Below are 13,102 nucleotides of genomic sequence, written 5' to 3'. Positions count from 1 at the left end.
AGAGACTGGATGCTATTGCACAGAGAACGAATTTTTACAAATTAGCAAAAGGTTGATAAAGATATTTCATGTTAACACAATCCTGTGAAAGCCTAGCCAGTCTCCCCCAGACTGAGAGGCTGAATGGAGGAAATGCAATAATGATGTGTTACTTCATTTCAGGGCTATGTGGTGGGGTGTGGATCAGAGCATTATTCCTCAAGGACTGACAAAGAGTATGTGGTATTTTTCCTAAAACAACATGGAATAAATAAACATTTTGAAAGAGTCTGTACTTCTAAATGAAAATAAATAATTGTAGGGGTCTTATGAGGAGTGAGGCATGAGAAAATAGAAATTCTAAAACAAATTTACAGATTTAAAGCTACTCTTTAAAAAAATTAATCCAAAATTTCTCTCAGCCTCTCTACTCTCGTGCTGTCAACAGGGCCAGCTTTCACTGTGTGCGACCTGTGCAGCTGCCCTGGGCTGCGGCTTGGTCTGCTGAAATTCTCAACAATCTTTGGGTAGGGGACCCCACATTTCCATTTTGCACTGGGCCCCCCAGATTATGTAGCCGGTCCTGGCTGTTGTAAACCAGAGAACTCACAGCACCTCCACAGCAGTGCTGCTGGGCTCTTGGCCTCAGTGCTGCTTCTTCCTCCTCCCCAGTGGTAGTGGGTGGTACCCCGGGCAGGGTGGTGGTTGTGTTCCGTTTAAACGGTCTACACTTTAGTCATTTCCTTTTCCTTTTCTGAGAACTTTCAAAGTGCTGAGAGGACAGGGAAGCTGTAGTTAAGACAAGGACTCATTTCCTCAGCAACCACCATCTAGAGAGCACCTCCTGTGTGTCCAGAACCATGCTGAGGCTGGGACAAGGAAACAGGTGCGTAAATTGATTATTAGAGTACAATACGGTCGTTACTGTGGCGATGGTGCAGGGGGCAGCAGGCCAGAGAGGAAGGTACCCTGAAGCCTCAACGGGAAGGTGACTTTTCCCCTAGGTGGAAGGTGGTGGTGGGCATTTAAACAGAGGAAGTGGGCGCAGCAAAGACCTGCCTCTTGAAACTGGGTGGGAGCTATAAAGGAGGTGGAGGTGAGAAGCGAGCCGAGGGAGAGAGGGCCTGGTGTGGCCCACTGAGGAGCCTGAACTCCATCAATGTTATAAGCAAGGGACTCAGGTGATCATCTTGGCCCCTCAGGAGGAGGAGTGTGCTGTGGTGTGGGAGATGGGCAGGGGTGGGGTGGGAGAACACGGCAAGGTCATTTGCAAAGACATGCTTATTCTGCAAAATCCAGCTCACAAACTCACCTCTTTTGCTTTAAAAAACGTTAAATTGTATTTTCTGTGCTGTTTAAAGAACTTGAGCTTTACTACCACTTTCTTTTCTCTAACCTAGACCAGTAATTGTTTTTTCAAAGCCTCAAGCCCTTGTATTTAAGAAAAGTCATGGCATCTTAATTTGGTGGTAAGATTCTAATGACACATCTAGAGCAAATAGTTTGTAAAGCACAAAAACCAGTCTGTGGCCAAACATTTTATATTGGAGGCAGTTGAATAATAAACTAGGTTAAAAAGAAGGTATGCTATGAGGATTGTAGAAATAAAAATTGTCTCTGTCTTTAACATGGCTCTTTATCTGGTTTACTATAATGGATGCGATCTGTTTTCTGCCTACAGGTGACCACACTCCCAACTGTTGTTCACTTTCTGGCTCAGTGCTTAGTTGTGCTTGGCAACCAATACTGCTAGAGGAAGAAGGTGAGTATATGATCACAGACAGAGAAGATTAAGAGAAGGTTCAGAAAGGATTTCCTCACACATATTTAAAGCATGGAAAAATGCAGCTGTTTCACCAAACGCACAAGAACTCAGTCTTCCCTTGCAAAATAGCCCCTCAAAGCCCAAAGCAATTATGAAGGACCCTGGGATTCCAAAGAACAGGTTGAAAAAATCCGGTTTGGTTACAGGGAATCACGGATTACTGTGATTTATTTTGTTCCCCAACTGCAAAAATTCTCCCAGGCTCTTTATTCTAGCTGTCAGTAGTTGTGCTATTAAAAATTTTTACACACACACACACACACAAACACACACAGATTTATTTATACAAGTGTATATGTACCTTTAATATACTAAGGTATGTAAATAATTAAATGCCAGTTTTGAAATGTCAACACGCCGCTGTGAAGATTAGTTTGTTTTTTCCTTGTCAATGAAGCTGGAGAATCCCTAGAATTCTCTTCATTCCTGTTGTTCTTAGTGCCTGCAAGACCTTTAAAATATAATCATTACTATTTAAAAGTGTAATAATACCAGTAAGGAAATAGAAAGATCATATCCATACAAAGTATCAGGCATCACTTGGCTCAGGAAAGAAATGATCTTTAGCACTGTGTAGCAGAGTCCATGGTTTCAGCAAGGGCCTTTATAAGACAGTCTTACCACCACTTAATCAAGAAGCACTGAGCATCTACTTTGTATCCTGCACTGTAGGGACACAGTGGAATATAGGGACATTGTAGTAGTCACCTACAAGGAACGGACATGCGTCTCATGGAGAAGATACATGCCAGCAATGACTACAGAGTAGGACCATAGTCTATTCTCCACATCACCGTATTCCCTGTTCATATTACATACTGAAATAATTACTGCATTAGCCAATAAAGACAGACTAGGGCCATACAGAATGAAGTTACTGGTCTTGTGGTGATACCTCCGACCCCCTTCCTGCATTATGAATCTCTCCCCTTGCTTTCGATCATTCCCGTCATCAGACAAACAGGGCCTCGGCTTGGTCCTAGGCCTTCTGCTTACTCTTCTAATTCATCCAGTCACTGTCTGTATGCTAACAGCTCTAGAATTTCTATCTTCCTCACTGCCTTTTATAGGAGTTCTAGACTTTTAGAGTCAACTGGCACCCTGACACTGCCTTGTGAGAGTCTTGCAGGCACCTCAAACTTAACAAGTCCTAAACTTCACTGCTGCATTTCCTCCACGTTGAATCTCCATAAATCATACAGGTCCCACCACCTAGTTCTCAGGTCAGACACAGGACTCACTCTTAATTCTTTACTCCTCACATAAAACCATCAGCAAATCCTTTTATATCTATTTCCAAACATATCTTAAATCCATCTACTTCTTTCCATTCCAGTTCAAGTTACCATCTTTCACCTGGTCTATTACATTCATTTCTTTTTTTTCCTCTTACGTTTTTATTTGTTCATTTAAGTCATCCCTACACCCAACGTGGGGCTCAGACTCACAACCCCGAGATCAAGAGTTGCAGGCTCCTTCTGACTGAGCCAGCCAGGCGCCCCTACATTCATTTCTTAATTTTTACTTCCACTCTTGCTGTTCTTCAGTCTACTCTCCACATAGTAGCCAGAGCGATCTTAAAATGTTTAGCTCATATACATCAGTTCCTTCCTTGAAGATCTTTAATGGCTTCCCAGTGCAATTCGTCTAAAATCTAAGCTCTTTCACATGGCCTACCAGGTCCCGGGCACCTCTCTAGTTCCACTTCACGCCCCTCTACCCTTACTCACTATGCTCCAGCCAAACCATTCTAAGTCCAATATCTCCGGTGTGCCAAGCTCTTCTTCATGCTTCCGGACTCACACACACTGGTTCCTTGGACTAGCATGCTCTTGACTCCAGCCCCTTCCGGTGGCTGATGCGTTCACCTCCTTAGGTCCCAGCTTATTTGTTACCTCCTCAAAAAGGCCTTTTCTGATTACCCATCAAAATACCCACCCATCCCCACCACATACACACACACACACACACACGCACACACACACACCATTTGGTATCACAGCATCCCATTTGTGTCCCTTAGAGCAATTGTTTAGTCTATCTCACCCACTCCATGAAGTCAAGAAATGAATTTTTCTTATCACGTATTCATCAGCATCTAGCACAGTGCTTACATTCTAAGAGGAATCTGTAAATACTTGTTAAATGAATGAGAGAAATGAAGGATGGATGTGAATTTGGGCGGCCAGGAAAGATGTCATGGTGGTTGTGGTACATGAGTTGGTCCCTATAATAAAGCTGGGGGTGGAGGACACGCAGAGGGACAACACACACGAGGGAATGGAAGTGGGAATGAACAGGGGAGACGATCGGACCAGCTGACAGTGAAGGTAACAGCTTCACCAAAATAGTCATTTGAGTAATAGAATGAAATTGAAAAGAGAAGGAAAGAAGGATGGCCTCAAAAGCCAAGAAAGGAAATCTCAATTTGATGTGGGAAGCAATAGAAACCACTCTTCGGTCTTGATCAGGGGAATTACATGATAAGACAATTACTGTATAAAATAGGTCTGGCAGGGGCATGCAGAATGGATTGAAGCAAGGGGCAGCCCAAAAGCTGGGGAAGCTGATTGGTGGCATGCACAAGTCCTCCAGCGTTGAGGAGGTGAGGCTGCTGGCAAAGAAGAGTGAAGGATGGGGCCAAGAGAGCTGTGAGGGAGGAATAATAGATCAAAATTAGTATTGAAATTAAAGAGGAATAATTGCACAATCCTGAATTCAAGATAAAAAAAATAAGCAAAAAATATATGGAATTAGGAGGAAAACTGAAACTCTTTACCCAATAAACGATAACTCCCCATTTTCCCCTTCCTCCAGCCCTGGCAACCTCCATTCTATTCTCTGTCTCTATGAATTTGACTACTCTAAGTACCTCATATAGGTGGAAACATATGGTATTTGTCCTTTTATGACTGGCTTATTTCATTTAGCGTGATGTCCTCAAGGTCCGTCCATGTAGTAGCATGTGTCAGAGTTCCTTCCTTTTTCAGGCTGCATAATACTCCATTGCATGTATACAACACATTTTGTTTATCCATTCGTCAGTCTATGGACACGCAGATTACTTCTACGTTTTTCTGTGGTGACTCATGCTGCTATAAACATGGGTGTACAAATATCTATTTGAGTCCCTGCCTTCCCTTCCTTTCTCCTTAACTTTTTTCCTTAAACTTCTTTTAGTTTGTTTAACTTCTTTTCTCTTTTGACTTCTTTAACTACAGAGGTGGAACTGCTGGATCATATGGCAATTCTAAGCTTAAATTTTTAAGGAACTGCCAATACAGTTTCCCACAGTGGCTATAACATTTTACACTCCCACTAGGAATGTACAAGGATTCTACAGTTTTAACATCCCTGTCAATACTTGTTATTTTCTGGGTTTTTAATTTTAATTTTATTTTTTAAAAGATTTTATTTTTAAGTAACTGCTTCACCCAACATGGGACTCGAAATTACAACCCAAGATCATGAGTCACATGCTCTACTGACTGAGCCAGCCAGGTGCCCTGGGTTTTTTAAATAATAGCCATCCTTATGGGTGTGAGTGGTATCTCATTGTGGTTTTGATTTGCATTTCCCCGATGACTAGTGATATTAAGCATCTTTTCATGTGCTTATGGGCCATTTGTATATCTTCTTTGGAGAAATGTCTATTTAAGTCCTTTGCCCATTTTTGAATTGCCCATTCTGTTTGTGTGCGTGCATGTGTTTGTGCACTGAATTGTAAGAGCTCTTTATATATTCTGGATAGCAATCCCTCACCAGAAATATGATTTGTAAACATTTTCTCCCATTCCATGGGCTGCCTTTTTACTCTGTTGATATCTTTGATACACAAAAGTTTTAAAATTTTGATGAAGTTTAACTTGTCTATTTTGTCTTTTCTTGCCTGTGCTTTTGGTGTTGTATCCAATAAATCATTCCCAAATCCAATGTCATAAAGCTTTTCTTTTTTTTTTCTTTAAATTCAACTGACCAACATATAGTACATCATTAGTTTCAAATGTAGAGTTCAGTAGTTCATCAATTGCATATAACACCCAGTGCTCATTACATCACATGCCCTCCTTAATGCCCGTCACATAATTACCCCATCCCCCCACCCACCTCCCCTCCAGAACGCTCAGTTTCTTTCCCATAGTTAAGAGTCTCATGCTTTGTCTCCCTCTCTGATTTCTTCCCATTCCATTTTGCCCTCCCTTGCTCTATGATTCTCTGTGCTATTTCTTATATTCCTCATTTGAGTGAAACCATATGATAACTGTCTTTCTCTGATTGACTTATTTCATTCAGCATAATACCCTTCTAGTTCCATCCACGTCAATGTAAATGGCAAGATTTCATCCTTTCTGATGGCTGAGTAATATTCTGTTGTATATATGTGTGTGTGTGTTGTGTGTGTGTGTGTATGTGTACATATCACATCTTTATCCATTCATCTGTCAATGGTCATTTCAGCTCTTTCTATTGTTTGGCTATTGTGGACATTGCTGCTATAAACATTGGGGTGCAGGTGCCCCTTCGGATCATTACATTTGTATCTTTGGAGTAAATACCTAGTAGTGCAATTGCTGGGTCTTAAGGTAGCTCTATTCTTAGCTTCTTGAGGAACTTCATACTGTTTTCGAGAGTGGCTGTACCACCTTGCCTTCCCACCAACACTGTAGGAAGGCTCCCCTTTCTCTACAACCTCACCAACATTTGTTGTTTCCTGACTTGTTAATTTTAGCCATTCTGACTGGTGTGAGGAGGTATCTCATTGTGGTTTTGATTTGTATTTCCCTGATGCTGTGATATTGAGCATTTTTCAATGTGTCTGTTGGCCATTTGGATGTCTTCTTGGCAGAAATGTCTGTTCGTGTCTTCTGCCCACTTCTTGACTGGATTATTTGTTTTTTGGGTGTTGAGTTTGATAAGTTCTTATAGATCTTGGATACTTGCCCTTTATCTGATATGTCATATGCAAATATCTTCTCCCATTCCATAGGTTGACTTTTACTCTTGTTGACTGTTTCCTTTGTTGTGCAAAAGATTTTTGTCTTGATGAAGTCCTAATAGTTCATTTATGCTTTCGTTTCCCTTGCCTTTGGAGATATGTCTAGCAGGAAGTTGGTGAGGCCAAGGTTGAAGAGGTTGCACCTGCGTTCTCCTCTAGGATTTCGATGGATTCCTGTCTCACACTGAGGTCTTTCATCCATTTGGAGCTTATCTTTGTGTATGGTATAGGAAAATGGTCCAGTTTCATTCTTCTACTTGTGGCTGTCCAATCTTCCCAACACCATTTGTTGAAGAGACTGTCTTTTTTCCATTGGACATTCTTTCCTGTTTCGTCAAAGATTAGTTGACCATAGACTTGAGGGTCCATTTCTGGGTTCTCTATTCTGTTCCATTGATCTCTGTGTCTGTTTTTGTGCCAGTACCATACTGTCTTGATGATTACAGCTTTGTGATAGAGCTTGAAGTCCGGAATTGTGATGCCACCAGCTTTGGTTTTCTTTTTCAACATTCCTCTGGCTATTTGGGGTCTTTTGTGGTTCCATACAAATTTTAGGATTATTTGTTCCAGCTCTGCAAAAAATGTTCATGGTATTTTGATAAGGAATGCACTGAATGTGTAGATTGCTCTGCATAGCATAGACATTTTAACATTTATTCTTCCAATCCAGAGCATGGAATGTTTTTCCATTTCTTTGTGTCTTTCTCAATTTCTTTCATAAGTGTTCTGTAGTTTTTAGAGTATAGGTCCTTTCCTCTTTGGTTAGGTTTATTCCTAAGTATCTTATGGTTTTGGGTGCAGTTGAAAATAGGATCAATTCCTTAATTTCTCTTTCTTCTGTCTCATTGTTAGTGTACAGAAATGCAATTGATTTCTGTGTGTTGGTTTTATATCCTGCCACATTGCTAAATTCCTGTATGAGTTCTAGCCATTTTGGGGTGGAGTCTTTGGGTTTTCCACATAAAGTATCATATCATCTGCAAAGAGTGAGAGTTTGACTTCTTCTTTGCCGATTTGGATGCCTTTGATTTCTTTTTGTTGTCTGATTGCTGGTGCTGGGACTTCTCTTACTATGTTGAACAATAATGGTGAGAGTGGGCATCCCTGTCGTGTTCTGACCTTAGGGGAAAAGCTCTCAGTTTTTCCCCATTGAGAATGATATTCAGGGGCACCTGGATAGATCAGCTGGTTCAGTGACTGCCTTTGGCTCAGGTCATAATCCCAGGGTCCTGGGATCCAGCCCTGCATCAGGCTCCCTGCTCAGTGGGAGCCTGCTTCTCCCTCTCCTCCTCCCGCTGCTTGTGTTTGCTCTCTCTCTCTGTCAAATAAATGAATAAAATCTTTTTTTTTTTAAGGGAATGATATTTGCTGTGGGCTTCTCATATATGGCTTTTATGATATTGAGGTATATTCCCTCTATCCCTACACTGTGGAGAGTTTTAATCAAGAAAGGATGCTGTATTTTGTCAAATGCTTTTTCTGCATCAATTGAGAGGATCATATGGTTCTTGTCCTTTCTTTTATTAATGTGATGTATCACGTTGATTGATTTGTGAAAGTTGAACCACCTTGCAGTGCAGGAATAAATCCCATTTGGTCCTGGTGACTAATCCTTTTAAGGTACTGTTGGATCCTATTGGCTAGTATCTTGGCGAGAATTTTTCCATCCATGTTCATCAGGGATATTGGTCTGTAATTCAGCTTTTTTGGTGGGCTCTTTGGTGCAGGGATCAAGGTAATGCTGGCCTCATAGAACAAGTTTGGAAGTTTTCTTTACATTTCTGTTTTTTTTTTATTTTTATTGTTACGTTAATCACCATACATTACATCATTAGCTTTTGATATAGTGTTCCATGATTCATTGTTTGTGCATAACACCCAGTGCTCCACACAGAATGTGCCCTCTTTAATACCCATCACCAGGCTAACCCATCCCCCCACCCCCTCCCCTCTAGAACGCTCAGTTTGTTTTTCAGAGTCCATCGTCTCTCATGGTTCATCTCCCCCTCCAACTTACTCTCCTTCATTCTTCCCCTCCTGCTATCTTCTTCTTCTTTTTTTTCTTAACATATATTGCATTATTTGTTTCAGAGGTACAGATCTGTGATTCAACAGTCTTGCACAATTCACAGCGCTCACCATAGCACATACGCTCCCCAATGTCTATCACCCAGCCACCCCCTCCTTCCCACCCTCCACCACTCCAGCAACTCTCAGTTTGTTTCCTGAGATTAAGAATTCCTCATATCAGTGAGGTCATATGATACATGTCTTTCTCTGACTGACTTATTTCACTCAGCATAACACCCTCCAGTTCCATCCACGTCGTTGCAAATGGCAAGATCTCATTCCTTTTGATGGCTGCATAATATTCCATTGTGTATATCTACCACATCTTCTTTATCCATTCATCTGTCGATGGACATCTTGGCTTTCCACAGTTGGCTATTGTGGACATTGCTGCTATAAACATTGGGGTGCACGTACCCCTTCGGATCCCTACATTTGTATCTTTGTGGTAAATACCCAGTAGTCCAATTGCTGGATCATATGGTAGCTCTATTTTCAACTGTTTGAGGAACCTCCATACTGTTTTCCAGAGGGGTTGCACCGGGTTGCATTCCCACCAACAGTGTAGGAGGGTTCCCCTTTCTCCACATCCCCGCCAACATCTGTCGTTCCCTGACTTGTTAATTTTAGCCATTCTGACTGGTGTGAGGTGGTATCTCATTGAGGTTTTGATTTGGATTTCCCTGATGCCGAGCGATGTTGAGCACTTTTTCATGTGTCTGTTGGCCATTTGGATGTCTTCTTTGGAAAAATGTCTGTTCGTGTCTTCTGCCCATTTCTTGATTGGATTATTTGTTCTTTGGGTGTTGAGTTTGATAAGTTCTTTATAGATTTTGGATACTAGCCCTTTATCTGATATGTCATTGGCAAATATTTTCTCCCATTCTGTCGGTTGTCCTTTGGTTTTGTGGACTGTTTCTTTTGCTGTGCAAAAGCTTTTTATCTTGATGAAATCCCAATAGTTCATTTTTGCCCTGGCTTCCCTTGCCTTTGGCGATGTTTCTAGGAAAAAGTTCCTGCGGCTGAGGTCGAAGAGGTTGCTGCCTGTGTTCTCCTTTAGGATTTTGATGGACTCCTGTCTCACGTTTAGGTCTTTCAACCACTTGGAGTCTATTTTTGTGTGTGGTGTAAGGAAATGGTCCAGTTTCATTCTTCTGCATGTGGCTGTCCAATTTACCCAACACCATTTGTTGAAGAGACTGTCTTTTTGCCATTGGACATTCTTTCCTGCTTTTTCAAAGATTAGTTCACCATAGAGTTGAGGGTCGATTTCTGGGCTCTCGATTCTGTTCCATTGATCTATGTGTCTGTTTTTGTGCCAGTACCATACTGTCTTGATGATGACAGCTTTGTAATAGAGCTGGAAGTCCGGAATTGTGATGCCACCGGCTTTGCTTTTCTTTTTCAATATTCCTCTGGCTATTTGGGCTCTCTTCTGGTTCCATACAAATTTTAGGATTATTTGTTCCATTTCTTTGAAAAAAGTGGATGGTATTTTGATGGGGATTGCATTGAATGTGTAGATTGCTCTAGGTCGCATTGACATCTTCACAATGTTTGTTCTTCCAATCCATGAGCATGGAACGTTTTTCCATTTCTTTGTGTCTTCTTCAATTTCTTTCATGAGTATTTTATAGTTTTCTGAGTACAGATCCTTTGCCTCCTTGGTTAAATTTATTCCTAGGTATCTTATGGTTTTGGGTGCAATTGTAAATGGGATCGACTCCTTGATTTGTCTCTCTTCTGTCTTGTTGTTGGTGTTTAGGAATGCCACTGATTTCTGTGCACTGATTTTATATCCTGCTACTTTACTGAATTCCTGTATGAGTTCTAGCAGTTTTGGGGTGGAGTCTTTTGGGTTTTCCACATACAGTATCATATCATCTGCAAAGAGTGAGAGTTTGACTTCCTCTTTGCCGATTTGGATGCCTTTGATTTCTTTTTGGTGTCTGATTGCTGTGGCTAGGACTTCTAATACTATGTTGAATAGCAGTGGTGAGAGTGGACATCCCTGCTGCGTTTCTGACCTTAGGGGAAACGCTCTCAGCCTTTCCCCATTGAGAATGATATTCGCTGTAGGTTTTTCATAGATGGCTTTTATGATATTGAGGTATGTACCCTCTATCCCTATACTCTGAAGAGTTTTGATCAAGAAAGGATGCTGTACTTTGTCAAATGCTTTTTCTGCATCTATTGAGAGGATCATATGATTCTTGTTCTTTCTTTTGTTAATGTATTGTATCACGTTGATTGATTTGCGGATGTTGAACCAAACTTGCAGCCCAGGGATAAATCCCACTTGGTCATGGTGAATAATCCTTTTAATGTACTGTTGGATCCTATTGGCTAGTATTTTGGTGAGAATTTTTGCATCCATGTTCATCAAGGATATTGGTCTGTAATTCTCCTTTTTGATGGGGTCTTTGTCTGGTTTTGGGATCAAGGTAATGGTGGCCTCATAAAATCAGTTTGGAAGTTTTCCTTCCATTTCTATTTTTTGGAACAGTTTCAGGAGAATAGGTATTAATTCTTCTTTAAATGTTTGGTAGAATTCCCCTGGGAAGCCATCTGGCCCCGGGCTTTTGTTTCTTGGGAGATTTTTGATGACTGCTTCAATTTCCTTAGTGGTTATAGGTCTGTTCACGTTTTCTATTTCTTCCTGGTTCAATTTTGGTAGTTGATACATTTCTAGGAATGCACCCATTTCTTCCAGGTTATCTAATTTGATGGCATAGAGTTGCTCATAATATGTTCTTATAATTGTTTGTATTTCTTTGGTGTTGGTTGTGATCTCTCCTTTTTCATTCATGATTTTGTTGATTTGGGTCATTTCTCTTTTCTTTTTGATACGTCTGGCCAGGGGTTTATCAATCTTGTTAATTCTTTCAAAGAACCAGCTCCTAGTTTCATTGATCTGTTCTACTGTTCTTTTGGTTTCTAGTTCATTGATTTCTGCTCCGATCTTTATGATTTCTCTTCTCCTGCTGGGTTTAGGCTTTCTTTGCTGTTTTTTCTCTAGCTCCTTTAGGTGTAGGGTTAGGTTGTGTATTTGAGACCTTTCTTGTTTCTTGAGAAAGGCTTGTATTGCTATATACTTTCCTCTTAGGACTGCCTTTGCTGTATCCCAAAGATTTTGAACAGTTGTGTTTTCATTTTCATTGGTTTCCATGAATTTTTAAAATTCTTTAATTTCCTGGTTGACCCATTCATTCTTTAGTAGGATGCTCTTTAGCCTCCATGTATTTGAGTTCTTTCTGACTTTCCTCTTGTGATTGAGTTCTAGTTTCAAAGCATTGTGGTCTGAAAATATGCAGGGAATGATCCCAATCTTTTGATACCGGTTGAGACCTGATTTGTGACCTAGGATGTGATCTATTCTGGAGAATGTTCCATGGGCACTAGAGAAGAATGTGTATTCCATTACTTTGGGATGGAATGTTCTGAATATGTCTGTGAAGTCCATTTGGTCCAGTGTTTCATTTATAGTCTTTATTTTCTTGTTGATCTTTTGCTTTGATGATCTGTCCATTTCAGTCGGGGGTGTTAAAGTCCCCCACTATTATTGTCTTTTTCTCAATGTGTTTCTTTGATTTTGTTATTAATTTCCTTATAAAATTGGCTGCTCCCATGTTAGGGGCATAGATATTTACAATTGTTAGATCTTCTTGTTGGATAGACCCTTTAAGTAAGATATAGTGTCCTTCATCTCTTATTACAGTCTTTGGTTTAAAATCTAATTTTTCTGATATAAGGATTGCCACCCCAGCTTTCTTTTGGTGTCCATTAGCATGGTAAATGGTTTTCCACCCCCTCACTTTCAATGTGGGGGTGTCTTTGGGTCTAAAATGAGTCTCTTGCAGACAGCATATTGATGGGTCTTGTTTTTTAATCCAATCCGATAGCCTGTGTCTTTTGATTGGGGCATTTAGCCCATTTACATTCAGAGTAACTGTTGAAAGATATGAATTTAGTGCCATTGTATTGCCTGTAAGGTGACTGTGACTGTATATTGTCTGTGTTCCTTTCTGATCTATGCTGCTTTTAGGCTCTCTCTTTGCTTAGGGGACCCCTTTCAATATTTCTTGGAGGGCTGGTTTCGTGTTTGCAAATTCCTTTAGTTTTTGTTTGTCCTGGAAGCTTTTTATCTCTCCTTCTATTTTCAATGACAGCCTAGCTGGATATAGTATTCTTGGCTGCATATTTTTCTCGTTTAGTGCTCTGAAGATATCTTG

At 40.7% G+C, this 13,102-nt stretch overlaps 1 long non-coding RNA gene across 5 annotated transcripts in view; it reads left to right on the top strand.

The window, feature by feature from the left end:
- Positions 1 to 747: 747 nt before the first annotated feature.
- Positions 748 to 13,102, top strand: part of LOC114197255 (uncharacterized) — a 33,460-nt gene continuing 21,105 nt past the window's right edge. For all 5 annotated transcript variants that reach the window (XR_003606876.1, XR_015767955.1, XR_015767954.1 and 2 more), the window contains exons 1-2: positions 748 to 865; positions 1,661 to 1,741. This is a non-coding gene — a long non-coding RNA (uncharacterized LOC114197255). The remainder of the gene's footprint in view (positions 866 to 1,660; positions 1,742 to 13,102) is intronic.

The sequence above is a fragment of the Eumetopias jubatus genome, unplaced genomic scaffold, assembly GCF_037043125.1.
Source record: "Eumetopias jubatus isolate StellerSeaLion01/CBP00866 unplaced genomic scaffold, mEumJub1_p1.0 scaffold_4, whole genome shotgun sequence".
Lineage (NCBI taxonomy): Eukaryota > Metazoa > Chordata > Mammalia > Carnivora > Otariidae > Eumetopias > Eumetopias jubatus.
Note: the sequence above shows the minus strand (reverse complement) of the source record. Positions and strands in the feature narration are given on the sequence as shown.